The sequence below is a fragment of the Haematobia irritans genome, chromosome 4 (assembly GCF_050003625.1).
Source record: "Haematobia irritans isolate KBUSLIRL chromosome 4, ASM5000362v1, whole genome shotgun sequence".
NCBI classification, from domain to species: Eukaryota; Metazoa; Arthropoda; class Insecta; order Diptera; family Muscidae; genus Haematobia; species Haematobia irritans.
This window is the reverse complement of record NC_134400.1, coordinates 150,635,439-150,651,574: the sequence shown is the minus strand read 5'-3', so window position 1 is coordinate 150,651,574 and position 16,136 is coordinate 150,635,439. Positions and strand designations below refer to the sequence as shown.

Here is a 16,136-nt window from a genome sequence, read left to right as displayed (position 1 = left end):
ATTATATTTTTCTAAACTAAAGATTTGAAAACTTAAAAATAAGAAAAGAACTAATTATCTATGGAAATTACAAAATTAATATCATCAAAATTACACAAAATATATATTAAAAATAATGTAAGAAAAGTTATTATGATTTTTTTTTATAAATGTACATAAATAAATATATCAGTATATAAAAAAAAAAAAAAAGAAAAAGTAAATATATATGTACATAATTTTTGTTATGACTAATTTTGGAAAGAAAATTAATAAAATTCTAAAAATAATATTTTTTTTTTTTGGATACTTAAACTAAACAAAACAAAAATTAGATAAGATTATGTGCAAACAAAAAAAAATATAATTTTTATATGTACCAAAACAAAAAAATATATAATTTTTAAATACTAATTGATATAATGAATAAATACCAATAACATAAAGAAATATAACTAATATAATAAATAAAAATAATAATCAAATATTTATATATTTATATATTAAATAATATAACAATAAATAATGAATATAATCTAAAATATACATAACTAAAATTAAATTAAAACATACATATATATCATAAATATTAAAATAATATAATTAAAAAAAAAAAAACGCCTAAAGGATAATACTTAATAATATCATTAAACAAATTAATGTTAAAAATAATTAATAATTAAATAAATAAATCATTTTATGTAAACTTATATATATGATTCAAATCTAATAATAAAAGCTATTATTATTTTTCAATCATAAAACATTTTTTTTAAGCACATAAATTTATATATTACCTAAGGTTCTATTTTTTTTTTTTTGCACAAAATATTAAAAAGACAGTAACTATCTAATTTTTAAAAACAACATAAAATTTCATTATTATTTACTTAAGGCCTTAAAACTACTATTTTCTATCTAAATTGTACATTAAATGTTAATTATTGTTATCATTATTATACTAAACTACATGTTATAAACAAACTCATAAGTTTAAGAATAAAACAAAATGTTATGAAATTTTTAACGTAAAAAGAAATTTAAAATGTGTTAACTGTCTAATAAGGGTTGAAATGTAACAGCCGTTAAAAAAAAAAAGTAGGCTAATTCAATGTTGGGATATTTCCACATATTTATAGAGGCAACGGAAATATCATGGATGACAGAAATGTCATATGGGGTGGGCTTGCCTAAGAGACTGGACACCAAGTCTCAAATAGGAATCCAAAAATGTCTGTTGAATTTTAAATATACTTGTCCTTTTAGCAAAACAACATAAAAAAGCATACCCGTATTACTCAAACAACAATAGCCTAACATAATGATTTGCGACTTCCCATCCCTGAATCAACTGGTTGAGAGAGTAACCCATACCATTTCACTCATAGAGAGTGAATCACAAAAAAACATCAGAGCTGTATACGCGTAATCGCTATTTAAAACATTTTACATACTCCCGGCTCTGGTTCAGAAAAACATACTGGTACATTAAATATTTTAAATGTACAACCCTAAAAAGCGGAAAGAACCACCCCATCCGGCGAGCTAGGCCGCAGCATAACACCCCTGAGTACCAGATCCGCTTAAATAAGGGGGTTGTCACATTTTGGCGCCCAACGTGGGGCGAATTTTTTGATTGTATTAATAGTCAACCACATTTTGACGCTCAATAACATTGGACGACAGTATTTGGTTGGGCTTTTAGTCATCAAATTTTGCCGCCCTATTTAGTGGAACTATTTACAGCTTGAATATTAAAGTGTCATATAATGACATCAGACAACATAACATTCATTTCCACATAAAATTATCCATCTATTAATTTCTTTTTTTTATGAAATAGAACAAGGCCGATGAAAGAATCTATCATGAACATTGGATGTCACGGAAGGAGCTTTAGCACCATGCCGATTCGCAACGATGTTTATATAGTCTCCGCAGTCGTGTCCAAAGACCAAAATTTAAATCAAATTGTTTTGTAGAAATCTGAAAGCATAGATTATTATGGTTATATAGCCCAATATATCTATTTGTTTCAAATTTCTCGAGCAAAATGATTTAAAAATTGGAATCTTTATCCAATTAATTAATCAGTAATTTTCCCACATGCTTTTTTTTTACAAACCTGTTTTGCTAATATAAAACCAATACCAATAATTAAAACACAACAATTTAAAATTCAATAGAATTTTTAGTTTTGTTTATTTAAAAAGAAAAGCAAATATTTAAAAATTATTTACGATATTAAAATTTCAACAATATTTCTTTCTAAATTTAAAATTAGAAAATATTTAAAATATTTTTGAAAATTATATAAATATTGTATTTTGGATTCCACTATAGCCTTTTTTTTTTGACCGGATCTGTTACCAACTTCAACCTTAATGAATATAATAATCTGAAAAGAAAAAAAAAAAAAACAAAAATTATATTTATTATTAAGTATATGTAATATATGTTTAAATTTTGTGTGTTACTAACTAGTAGAAGCAGTATATAATACTAAAAAACTACAAAATCAAATAATGAATCATTATTAATTTGAAAACAAATATTCTGCAAATTTCAATATTTTCCAAAATTTGGCTATATTTAAAAATTTGTCTATATCACACATTTAATAATTTTTTTTTAAATTTTTGGCGTCTATAACTACATTAAATACTTTTCATTTCGTTTATTAAATTTTCCGAAGACATTTATTTTCATTGACTGAATAAACAGAAAAAAAACGACATCCACAGACATATTGAAAATCGATTTTTTTTTATTGAAATATTTCTCTGAGTTTACGTCATGCCTAGTAGATCAAGGATTAATGCACCATCTAGATCGTCAAGCAGAATTGCTGCTAGAAACAATCCATCAGGTAATCTAAACCCCAATGCGCAGGCTTTTGAGCCAGACAGTAATAGGAATAACTCAAGCTTGAATACGTCGACAAACAATTCCACGAATAATACTCAACATTCGAATTCTAACACCTCTAGCGCTAATTCTAATACATCTAGTGCTAATAGAACCATTCTCAATTCTAATAATATACCACCTTTACTATCTTTACGTTTCCTTAACGGATTAGGCCCACAAACTACATCTTCACCGGAATCATTGCATTCCATTACAACCCCTGAATATAGTAGTATTACTGCCAGGACTATTAGAAGGGAATTTTCAGAAATGAATCAATCAAGATTGCCTACGTTAGAAGAAAACGTTGACCCAGAATCTGCGGTGAACGGAAATGGTTTGAGCTTGCAAGATTATGTTAGTGCGTCCGTAGGAGCTGCTCAGGCGAATATGTTACAGATAATCGAGCAAAGGCTTGCAGTAATGATTCCACAAGCCATTAGGAATTCTTTGAATTCTCAAGCAACGAATTCGCTTGATAATGGTAGTAACAATCCTCCACCAAACAGAGCCTCAAATGAGCAGGTGAACAATAATCGACGACAAAATATGCAAAATGTACAAAATGCACCAAATCCTTATCGGCCTTATCAACAGGCATATTTTACACCACCTATGCCAGATCACCCGAACTATCAACCACATGGACTTTTACAACAAAATATTCCAAACCAATATCAGCCTTACAATCACAAGCCCATAACACCCTTGCAATTGCAAAAGTGGGGTTTGAAGTATGATGGCTCGTCAAAATCAGTCAGCGTCGAAGATTTTGTTTTTCGAGCTGAATCTTTGAGAATTGACTACAACTGTCCTTGGGATATTTTTGTTAAGGGTTTCCATCACCTATTGACAGGTAGAGCACATGATTGGATTTGGCAATTTCGCCAACAAAACCCAATATGCCAATGGGACCATTTAAAATATCATTTTATAAAAAAATTTCGAAATTTCGAAAGCGATTTCGAAATACAAAGACGTATCATGGAAAGGCGACAATTACCTTCTGAGACAGCAGATATGTACATATCAGAAATTGTTAAGCTCAGAAACCAATTGCGCATTCCAATACATGAGCATGAACTTGTACGGATTATGAAGGATAATCTTAAGGAGGGCCTTGTACAATTAATTTTCCCGAAGGACATTGAAACGATCGATGAACTTCTGGAAGAATGTAAGAGAGCCGAGAGGAACATTTCCAAACGAATCTCTTACAGGCAACAGAATTATCGACGTATTAATGAACTTGATGTGGAAGAGATAGAGCCTTCGAATTTCATTCCTGAAGTGGAGGCATTATACCAAAATGCAGGACCAGCTAGGCAACTTGTCTGCTGGAACTGCAAGAAAAACGGACACACATTTATAGACTGCCCGGACGAGCAACGTAATGTCTTCTGCTATAAATGTGGGTTCGATGGTGTGACTTCTCCAAGATGCCCCAAATGTTCGGGAAACCCGAACAAGAACATGGCGAGGACTGGGCAAACATGTTCGAAGATGGAATCGACCCAGTAATATCCGAACATAATCGAAATAATAAATTATATACCATAACCGAGACGACAACAATTTTTTCAGGGAATGAACTTTTCAAAAATGTTGATGAAGAAATGATAAATTCACCAAATTTTCGAAATGATCCTAGAATCATGGCAAACAACTCCGAACATAGAAATTCTTTAATTAAGACAACTGATGACAAATATGATATAAGGAATCGGAATTCAGAATGCGCTAGAATTCTTTCAAGTGGATCAGTCCAAAATTCAAGTAGAAAAATTAAGACCATTATACCTTATGAGACCAGATTGGAAAATTATAATAGAAAAAGGGAGGACATTTTTAGGGATTTCATACCTGAAATAAGTAGGAATGTTTTAAAAGCTAGGAAAGGATATCAACGTAGAAAACAAGAGCGAAAAGAAATTGCATCGGCTTGTTTAAATGTAGATGGTGATATTCGACCTTATATAGATGTGAAATTGAATGGAATTGAATTTCATGGATTGATGGACAGTGGTGCAGCAGTCAGTTGTTTAGGGAAAAATTGTTTGGAAAATGTCAAGATGATGAAAGGTAAAATTTTGAATTATAAATCGACGATAAATACTGCTGGCGGTGAGCCATTGCAAATTATTGGCAAGGTCAGATTATCTGTGCAATGTGGGAATACAAATAAGGAGATATTATTTTATTTAGTACCGACATTGAAACAAAGTTTAATCCTTGGGTACGATTTTTGGCAGAAATTAGGAATTCGAATAACAATGAATGATATGGACGTTTGTGAGATGAATACATTGGACGATGATAGGAAAATACACGATTTGACGCCTGAACAGGAAACTATTTTGGAGAATGTAAAACTCGCATTTCGTTGCTATACCAAGCATGGACTTGGAAAAACTCACCTGGAAAAACACTCCATAAATGTTGGAAATGCTGCTCCTAAAAAGATGAGGTACTTTCCAGTTAGTCCTGGTGTACAAAAGCTTTTGTACGAGGAATTGGACAGGATGATCCAGCTTGATGTTATAGAGGTAGCAACAAATGCGGAGTGGAATAACAGGGTAACTTTGGTGATTAAACCGAACAAAAATCGCCTATGTTTGGATGCAAGAGAACTCAACAAGGTAACGAGGAAAGACGCTTACCCCTTGCCCAACATAGACGGTTTGTTAGCCCGACTAGGCGATACGTTTTATATTTCCGCAATAGATCTAAAGGACGCATTTTGGCAAATTCCTCTGGAGGAATCAAGTCGCCCGTTGACAGCGTTCACAGTTCAAGGTAGGCCACATTACCAATTTAAAGTAATGCCTTTTGGACTGTGCAACGCTGCTCAACGGATGTGTAGACTGATGGACAAAGTGATTCCTTCAGAGTTGAAAGACCGTGTATTTGTGTACCTGGACGATCTATTGATTGTGTCACCTAATTTCCAAGTACACATGGAAATGCTGAACATTGTTGGGAATAGGCTAACAGAAGCTGGTTTGACCATAAATATGGAAAAATCAAAATTCTGTTACAAAGAGCTAAAATATTTAGGGTATATTGTGGGTGCAGGTAAACTCAAACCTGATCCGTCTAAGATTGAGGCCATTATGAACATTAAACCACCAAGGAGCCAAAAAGATGTTCGTAAGTTCTTGGGTACTGTGGGATGGTATCGAAGATTCATCCACGACTTTTCGACCCTCACAGCCTCACTCACAGACACACTAAAAAAATCTTCTAAATTTGTGATGACCCCTGAAGCTTTGGATTCATTCGAAAAATTGAAGTTGTGTCTAGTATCAAGCCCAGTTCTGACAAGCCCGGATTTTGATCGCCCATTCTTTATACAGTGTGATGCTTCGAATGTTGGAGTTGGCGCAGTACTTTTTCAGAAAGATAAAAACGATGGCGAGCATCCCATCGAATATTTTTCGAAAAAGTTAAATACTGCCCAACAAAACTATTCGACCACTGAAAAAGAATGTTTGGCGGTCATATTGGCGATTGAGCGGTTTAGGCAATATGTCGAACTGATGGATTTTACGGTTATTACTGACCATTCAAGTCTCCAATGGTTAATGAGGCAACGTGACCTCAATGGCCGACTAGCTAGGTGGAGCTTGAAGCTTCAAGGATATAAATTTGCTATCGAACACCGAAAAGGGTCGAAGAATGTTGTTCCTGACATGCTGTCACGATTGAGCATGGATGAGATTGTACTCGAAGATCCAGCCATAATCGACTTTGAATCCAAAGAGTTTAAGAGTCCTGATTACCTTTCACTCATAGACACCATAGAGCAGAATTCTAACAGATTACCCGATTTGAAAATAAGTGATGGTATAGTATACAAGAGGGTTAAGTTTAACCAAGGCGATGTTGAATCTGAGGAGAGCTGTTGGAGGATTTGGCCTCCACAGGAATTGACAAATAACATTATAAGGAGATCACATGAGGAGAATACAACACATGGAGGAATGGCAAAAACTCTACAGAATGTCCGCTTATATTTTTATTGGCCTTCAATGGTAAATCATATAAGGGATTTTGTAAATAAGTGCGACATGTGTAAAGAAATCAAACATCCCAAATGTACTTTACGACCACCAATGGGCAATGAAGTTATAACCCAAAGGCCATTTCAAAAGATTTACGTTGATTTCCTCGGCCCTTATCCTCGAACCAGGTCAGGAAAATCATTTATTTTCATTGTATTGGACCATAAGACCAAATTTGTGCTATTGAAATCAATGGCAAAGGCAACAACCAAATTAGTTAACAAATTTCTTGTGGAAGAAATTTTCCATAAATTTGGTGTACCTGAGTTTATACACTCAGATAATGGCAAACAATTTCTGTCCGAATCTTTTCAAGATCTTTTGAAACTATTTGGTATACGGCATATTCGATCACCGATACACTCACCGCAGGCAAACGCCAGCGAGCGAGTTAATCAGACTATATTGAGCAGTATTCGATCATACCTGCAAACTGACCAGACGAGATGGGATGAGAATTTGTCGAAAATAGAATGTTCGTTACGTTCGACAATCCATTCATCGACAGGTACCTCACCTTACTTTGCCCTTACTGGCTATCAAATGATTACACATGCTGACGCCTATAATATACTTCGAAAACTAAACGCTCTAGAGGACGGTGAAACAATTGTTCTACCTAAGTCTGACAAAATGCAAATAGTGCACAAGAAAATAAAAGATAAACTACATGAGGCGTATGAGCGAAATGTAAGATCTTACAATAAGAGAAGTCGAGTTATAACTTTTCACCCTGGCCAAGAAGTTTTTCGAAAGAATTTTGTGCAAAGTAATTTTGCAAAAGGTATAAACGCAAAGTTTTGTAAACCTTGGTTAAAGTGTCGAATAGTAAAGTCGGTCGGTAATTGTCAATATGAAGTGGAAACACTCAATGGAAAATCTATTGGAATAGTACATGCCCAACATCTACGCGTATGAGTGACAACATACTATATATGTAAATAGCTATCTATACTATTTAATAATATATACATTTTTTTTACCACTTACAATTTCAAGTATCCATCGTTGAAATATAGAATATTTAATTTAATTTCCATCCACGATCCATAATTTATATCTTGTAGTCATCCCAATCATAAACTGTTGGTCATTCATTGTAATCCGTATATTTATAGTTTATGTACCCAATTCGTTGAATATGGCCACAGCACCTATATGAAAGAAGAAGAAAAGTTTTAGTGAAATGGGAAAATATTTTTTTTATACACCTGGAAAGAGAGAGAGAATTTAATTAGTATATGTCCTCAAAATAAAATACAATAGAACTTATCTTAATAAGGATAAATTATCTAAAGTGTCCATGTGCAAAAGTCAATCTCACACACCATACAAATAGCCACTTCATGGTATTCCAATATTGTCTTTGACCTTTTTCATGCTAAACAAATAATTTTTTTTTATGACCGCAGGATTGTTGACAAAAAAATCCACATGATACATAAACAAAATTGTCCTTTTTTGCCACATTAGTACATCATTGCTGTAGCGATGAATTTTCGTCTTTATACATTAACAGCCAATGAATCACGAAAGGAGTGAAAATAGCATTTGAAAATTCCAACAGACAAGAGAAATACCTGTAAAGAAAGAAAAACAAAGAAATAAAAATCAACATAATTGCAATGCTATATTACGACACTTATCTTATTTTCATTTTTATACACAGGTATTATTTACTTTCTAATGGCCAATTTGTCCAATGAACGATAGCATCCACACATTTCCAATTCATGTTCACAGGGAAAGTTCTATTAATTTCGTTGACAGGTAGACAGAAATACCCACTGGACAACCGCACTCATACCATGTATATTAGTTACTTCACGTAATGAATATAAGACCTGGAAGTAAAGAGATAATTAAAAGGTCAGACTATTCAAAATCAAAAGGCAATCATGGTGCACTTACCTGAGGAAAACATCGTCCAATGTGGATATGATCACAACAATTTATTTTTGAGAGTCACATCTAGATTGACCGAAATTGTCATACACTTGAAAGATTTCACGATACATAATTGTTAGCCATCACACAGGTAGAGATATTACAATATTTTCATCCGATGTCATATGCAGCCAAATTCAATTAATAGACTCATGTCTTCGACCTTTTTGATGTTGTGAATACAAAATTTCTTACGGCGACACAGCTTCTATAGATATGTATAATTTTTGTTGGCTCCTCTACTATATACAGCACAACGATGTCAATTGTCAATACCTGTAATGATAGAAAATATATTAAGGAATGTTTGCAAAACAATTATACTTAAATATTTATGATGAACTCATAATACTTATCTTTCTGGCCAGCATTTGGTGGCATAATATTATTTTGTTTCACCAAATGTTACGAATCGTTTATGACATAATTGACATATCGAGCAAAATCATTTTTAAATTTCCCAAGTCTGTCCACAAGGATAGTTTCGTCATTTTGATACAGGTAGACATTGACCATTATTGCTCCTTACAAGAAATAACACACAAATCCTCGAATGGAAACAACATTGTCTGTATAATTGTCCAATACGGCTACTATAACTTTTGCTACATATTTTCATTTCTATTAATCCAATTCAGTACCTGTATAAGCAGAGAAACATTTGATGACATTGAAAGAAGAAAACAAATTATTTACATTACTTACCTTTTTGAACATTGCCAATGTAGTTTGCTGCAAAGCAAACAAACATCAACTACACACACACACGTACATGCAAGAGACTTTCACAAAATTATTTCTGCCTTTTTATATGTTTCACTTTTTCGATTCCCAACATTTTTTACTTCACGGGCTGCGAAAAAAATGCTGGCTTTGTGACATGTATCTTTTTAGATTTATTTAATGAATTCTTTTTGCAAAAATTCTCATGTTTTATTTTCTCCTTTCCTGCTGATGTTATTGTCACTAGTTTTGCTTGGTATATGTCACCTTTTCTTTGAGAAACAAATCATTCACAATAACGTTTTCCAAAGAGATCATATGGTGCAACCGATCTGAAAAACGTTCGCAATGACCACACAGCTGACTCCTTCCAGTGTGAACATTTGTCGACGAAGGTGACGTTTTGCGCAACTCAGATCAAAAATGTCTTTCACATTTTAACACCTTCGGGATAAGATCAGGATCAGTCAACATATATAGAAAAAGTGTATTATAATATAAGTGTAATATAATATAGTGACTTATCAAAAATACTTATAATCGTATATTTGTGATTTCAACAAACTCAAGGTGAGAACAATTTGTATTGTTTGTATTTTAGAATATTTGCTAAAATCATGCAGAACCAGGCAATATAATCTTGGGGCATGAATTAAACATGGGTTGGAATTGTATGCGTAACACAAAACCACATTTTTCGTGCTATACCAACTCAAGTTTAATTCAAGACCTGACGATTTTATGAGAATTTTGAGGTTAGGTTAAATATGTATAATTGGACAATGGTGGTATATTTGCAAATTTCATTAACGATATACATTGATTTCGTGATATATTGGTTCGAAACAATGTTCTACTATGATTTTTCTTTGTCTATGGAAACAATATCATCGGGTTCTTACCACAAATTGTTCAATGTCATATTGAAGTGAGGAGACGTGGATGGATGGAAAACAGAAATCTGTTTCTAGATCATCCATGATGTGCAAGTAATTTCGACCTTTTTTCTTTAGTCTATTTTGTTTCTGATGAAAGTTAATTAATTTTTCTATTGTATGAAGGGACCGTATCATTATCCACAGTTTGGAGGTCATAGTAGTGCAGACATGACCCAATTGACATTAGTGGTGTTGGCTGAACTCACCACGTGTTGGATGCAATATTAGCACAGACACAAAGTATGCATGTTGGATGGTTCTTGGAAACAATATTGGAGAATTTGTGAAAAATCAGAGAAGGGAAGACTGTATTACAAGATCTATTATTCACTGGAACCAGAAATTTCAAAAGAAAATTAAGGTAAAAAAAAATGTGGAAAATGTGTGATTGTCCCGTGATGTTCTAAAACATACCATAAGAGACACGTGGGTACCTTCGATATCATGTGTATCGGAGGTGCTCAGTAATTTTATATAAAAGAAAGAAAAGAAATTTTAAACATTTCAATTATAAGTTTTAAAGAAAATATTTCAAACTATGAAAGAACAAAAATCCAAATTTGTTGAATGAACAAGAAATGAAAGTTGCTGGAAATATTTGAAAATTACTAACGAGAAAGGAAAAGTAAAAAAACCCATAAATAAAATTTTAAAAGAAAAAGTATTAAACGTTTAAGAAATAAAAGTAAATTATCAAAAATTCGTTGGTATTACTGCAAAAACAAGCTGAAATTATGCCATAAAAGTTGTATTATATTTTTCTAAACTAAAGATTTGAAAACTTAAAAATAAGAAAAGAACTAATTATCTATGGAAATTACAAAATTAATATCATCAAAATTACACAAAATATATATTAAAAATAATGTAAGAAAAGTTATTATGATTTTTTTTTATAAATGTACATAAATAAATATATCAGTATATAAAAAAAAAAAAAAAGAAAAAGTAAATATATATGTACATAATTTTTGTTATGACTAATTTTGGAAAGAAAATTAATAAAATTCTAAAAATAATATTTTTTTTTTTTGGATACTTAAACTAAACAAAACAAAAATTAGATAAGATTATGTGCAAACAAAAAAAAATATAATTTTTATATGTACCAAAACAAAAAAATATATAATTTTTAAATACTAATTGATATAATGAATAAATACCAATAACATAAAGAAATATAACTAATATAATAAATAAAAATAATAATCAAATATTTATATATTTATATATTAAATAATATAACAATAAATAATGAATATAATCTAAAATATACATAACTAAAATTAAATTAAAACATACATATATATCATAAATATTAAAATAATATAATTAAAAAAAAAAAAAACGCCTAAAGGATAATACTTAATAATATCATTAAACAAATTAATGTTAAAAATAATTAATAATTAAATAAATAAATCATTTTATGTAAACTTATATATATGATTCAAATCTAATAATAAAAGCTATTATTATTTTTCAATCATAAAACATTTTTTTTAAGCACATAAATTTATATATTACCTAAGGTTCTATTTTTTTTTTTTTGCACAAAATATTAAAAAGACAGTAACTATCTAATTTTTAAAAACAACATAAAATTTCATTATTATTTACTTAAGGCCTTAAAACTACTATTTTCTATCTAAATTGTACATTAAATGTTAATTATTGTTATCATTATTATACTAAACTACATGTTATAAACAAACTCATAAGTTTAAGAATAAAACAAAATGTTATGAAATTTTTAACGTAAAAAGAAATTTAAAATGTGTTAACTGTCTAATAAGGGTTGAAATGTAACAGCCGTTAAAAAAAAAAGTAGGCTAATTCAATGTTGGGATATTTCCACATATTTATAGAGGCAACGGAAATATCATGGATGACAGAAATGTCATATGGGGTGGGCTTGCCTAAGAGACTGGACACCAAGTCTCAAATAGGAATCCAAAAATGTCTGTTGAATTTTAAATATACTTGTCCTTTTAGCAAAACAACATAAAAAAGCATACCCGTATTACTCAAACAACAATAGCCTAACATAATGATTTGCGACTTCCCATCCCTGAATCAACTGGTTGAGAGAGTAACCCATACCATTTCACTCATAGAGAGTGAATCACAAAAAAACATCAGAGCTGTATACGCGTAATCGCTATTTAAAACATTTTACATACTCCCGGCTCTGGTTCAGAAAAACATACTGGTACATTAAATATTTTAAATGTACAACCCTAAAAAGCGGAAAGAACCACCCCATCCGGCGAGCTAGGCCGCAGCATAACACCCCTGAGTACCAGATCCGCTTAAATAAGGGGGTTGTCACATGCGCTTTACAGACTATCAATTATTCCGGACGACAGTGCTCTTGTCGAACATATCCCATATATTGTGCACATTATAAGTTAAGTCCGAAGGCATAATCGATACTGCTGCATGTTTATGGGATCGATAACATATATACCGATTATTTAGTCATCGCCGACAAGACGTATCGATCCGACACACTGTAAAGCGGACCTTAGACGGTCGGATAAACACTCCGACAGAGGTTCGTTTATTTGTTGTCTGTTCGTTCAAGTTTTGCCCTTAGGGTAGGTACTATGTTCGGTTTTCGAGTTGAAAACCACTTTATTTGCGCGATTACTTTTCCTTAAATAATCGAAATTATAAATGAAAACAAACTTATTACTGTAAAGTCTTGCCGAAAACTAATGGAACAAGAAACTACGCATCAATTGAGTTAATTTGTCTGCTTTATATTTAACTGTTTTAATAAAGTAACCACGAAAATTTCAACGCGAAAAGCGAACATAGTACTTACCTTTACACTGCACGAACAAATGTGATGACAACATGAAAAAATAAGAAGAAGCATAAACAAACAATGAAGGTGTACCAAGATTTATGGGTGAAACCATTTTTTACTAAAAAAATGGAAAAAATAAAAAAAACCTTGTATATGCGTCAAAACAATGATTCCTGAAGTAATCCACATTTAATATATTACAAATTGCTTGATGAATTTCAAAATACTTGTCGCCTGGTTTCCCATTGATTGGAAGTGGAATTTTTCCACGTTTTTGCCACAATACTGGTTTAGTTTTATATATTTCTTTAATTTTCAACCAGAATTGGCAATCCATCATTAATTTCATTGCAGAAATGCCTGTTTTTAATAGGTCTGTTTTCTTATTGCACTGATAACCAGTGCAAAAAGAAAACGCAAAACGTCTAACCAGTTCAATTTTCGATTTTAATTGGCAACACTTGGTCGTCAAATGTCAAAATCAAAGTTATTGTTTACAAATAAAAATAGGGGGTATACATTTAATAATCAATTTATAGAAATAAGTGTACCAAAATCGAAAGAGTGATTATTAATTTTAAAGGATTTGCTGCTTGCCTTTCAAAAACAAATGACTGCTGGCAACAGCTACGTGCGTGGAAACAGATTCAGTGCGTCATGTTTATCAACCAAACGCGTGGAAATATGGGAATTTGCTCAAGTGGTGGATTTACAAATGGCTTATACCACAAGCATGTGTGGTATAGAAATGGATATGCCAATTGCATCAAAATCACAAAAGCCTAGTTAATGTAGAATTACAGACTTCGGCGAGCCATCAAAAGAGGGAGAGAATATACAGGAAATATAATTCAACTTAATACCACAAATTATTTAATTAAACACCATGTCATCGCAAAATGTAAAATAATTTACCCACGCCGAAGTTGCCAAAAATATTACAAAAGAAAAGAATTGGTTCATAATCCACAACAACGTGTATGACGTGACCCCTTTTCTCAATGAGCATCCTGGTGGTGAAGAAGTCTTGATCGAACAAGCTGGTAAAGATGCTACAGAAAATTTCGAAGAAGTTGGTCACAGTTCATATGCCCGTGAAATGATGCAACAATACAAAATCGGTTAACTAGTTGCTGAAGAGCGTACAAATGTTCCAGAAAAATCCGAACCCACATGGAATACTGAGCAAAAGAACGAGGAATCGTAATGAAGTCATGGCTGATGCCTTTTGTCTTGGGTTTAATAGCCACCTTGGTTTATAAGTTTTTCTTTGGAACGAAATACCAATAATTGTAGGCAGAGAAAAACATCACCACCAGCAGCCACAAACAAATATCGCAAGTTTATTTGTATATTTAGTTGAGAAAGGGATTTCTTGCTGTTTTAGACCATAAAACAAGTCATAAAAAAAAAACAAAAACAAAACATATACAGTGACTCACAAAAATATTCTTTTTTATATCTTGAAATCGCAAACCGCTTAACATTTATATGAAAAAGTTTTATTAAAATGTTTCCATGGATATACATAACAGCAAAACGTAAACAAAAATCGTGAAATTAATTTTATTGTATTATTTTTAATCATTAAATCAAAAAACTACAAAAAAAAGCTCACAAAAGTATTCGTCGTATCAGTAATCACATTGTATGAGACATTATTTTGGTCCACTTAGTATTTGGAATAGTACCCTTTGTTAGCGCAAATGGCTTCCAGTCGTCTTGGCATCGAAACGTTTCTTGAGAGATTTTGCCCCATTCTTCTTGTAACACTTTTTTTAAGGGCTGTTCAAGATGAAATTTGGTTTTGTCCGATCCGCGGTTCCAAATGAGATCCTAGTTTTCAATGGGGTTGCTACCAGGGCTTTGTGGTTGCGTTTTGAGATATTTAGTGTTGTGAAGGAGCCATATTTTCACATCCCAGGCCGTGTGTTTGAGGTGTTTGCTTGTTGGAACAAGGAGTCTTTATCACGAAATCCCATTTTAGAGGCGCTGGAGTGAAGATTTTCTTTCAAAATTTTTAAATATGTTAAAAAACATTTAGGCGTTCATGGTTCCATCAATAAAAACTAAGTTTCATTACACTTGTTTTTACATTTTTATACCCTCCACCATAGGATGGGGGTATATTAACTTTGTCATTCCGTTTGTAACACATCGAAATATTGCTCTAAGACCCCATAAAGTATATATATTCTGGGTCGTGGTGAAATTCTGAGTCGATCTAAGCATGTCCGTCCGTCCGTCCGTCTGTCCGTCTGTCCGTCCGTCCGTCTGTCCGGCTGTCCGTCCGTCTGTGGAAATCACGCTAACTTCCGAACGAAACAAGCTATCGACTTGAAACTTGGCACAAGTAGTTGTTATTGATGTAGGTCGGATGGTATTGAAAATGGGCCATATCGGACCACGTTTACGTATAGCCCCCATATAAACCGATCCCCAAATTTGGCTTGGGAGCCTCCCGGAGCAGCAAAATTCATCCGATCCGGTTGAAATTTGGTACGTGGTCCTAGTATACGGTCTCTAACAACCATGGAAAAATTGGTCCATATCGGTCCATAATTATATATAGCCCCCATATAAACCGATCCCCAGATTTGACCTCCGGAGCCTCTTGGAGGGGCAAAATTCATCCGATCCGATTGAAATTTGGTACCTGATGTTAGTATATGGTCTCTAACAACCATGCAAAAATTGGTCCATATCGGTCTATAATTATATATAGCCCCCATATAAACCGATCCCCAGATTTGACCTCCG

General features: G+C 32.4%; 1 long non-coding RNA gene and 1 pseudogene across 2 annotated transcripts; one reads left to right on the top strand and one right to left on the bottom strand.

The window, feature by feature from the left end:
* Positions 1-2,150: 2,150 nt before the first annotated feature.
* Positions 2,151-10,210, bottom strand: LOC142233744 (uncharacterized). 2 transcript variants are annotated; one of them, XR_012721482.1, is made up of 5 exons: positions 9,606-10,209; positions 8,865-9,541; positions 8,634-8,797; positions 7,944-8,533; positions 2,151-2,377 (listed from the first exon to the last, which is right to left on the bottom strand). It is a non-coding gene; the product is annotated as an uncharacterized LOC142233744 (long non-coding RNA). The 2 variants fall into 2 exon arrangements; XR_012721481.1 differs by having other exon boundaries at positions 7,944-8,797; positions 9,606-10,210.
* A 3,697-nt stretch (positions 10,211-13,907) lies between these two features.
* LOC142234776 (cytochrome b5-like) lies at positions 13,908-15,460 on the top strand (annotated as a pseudogene).
* Positions 15,461-16,136: the final 676 nt, after the last annotated feature.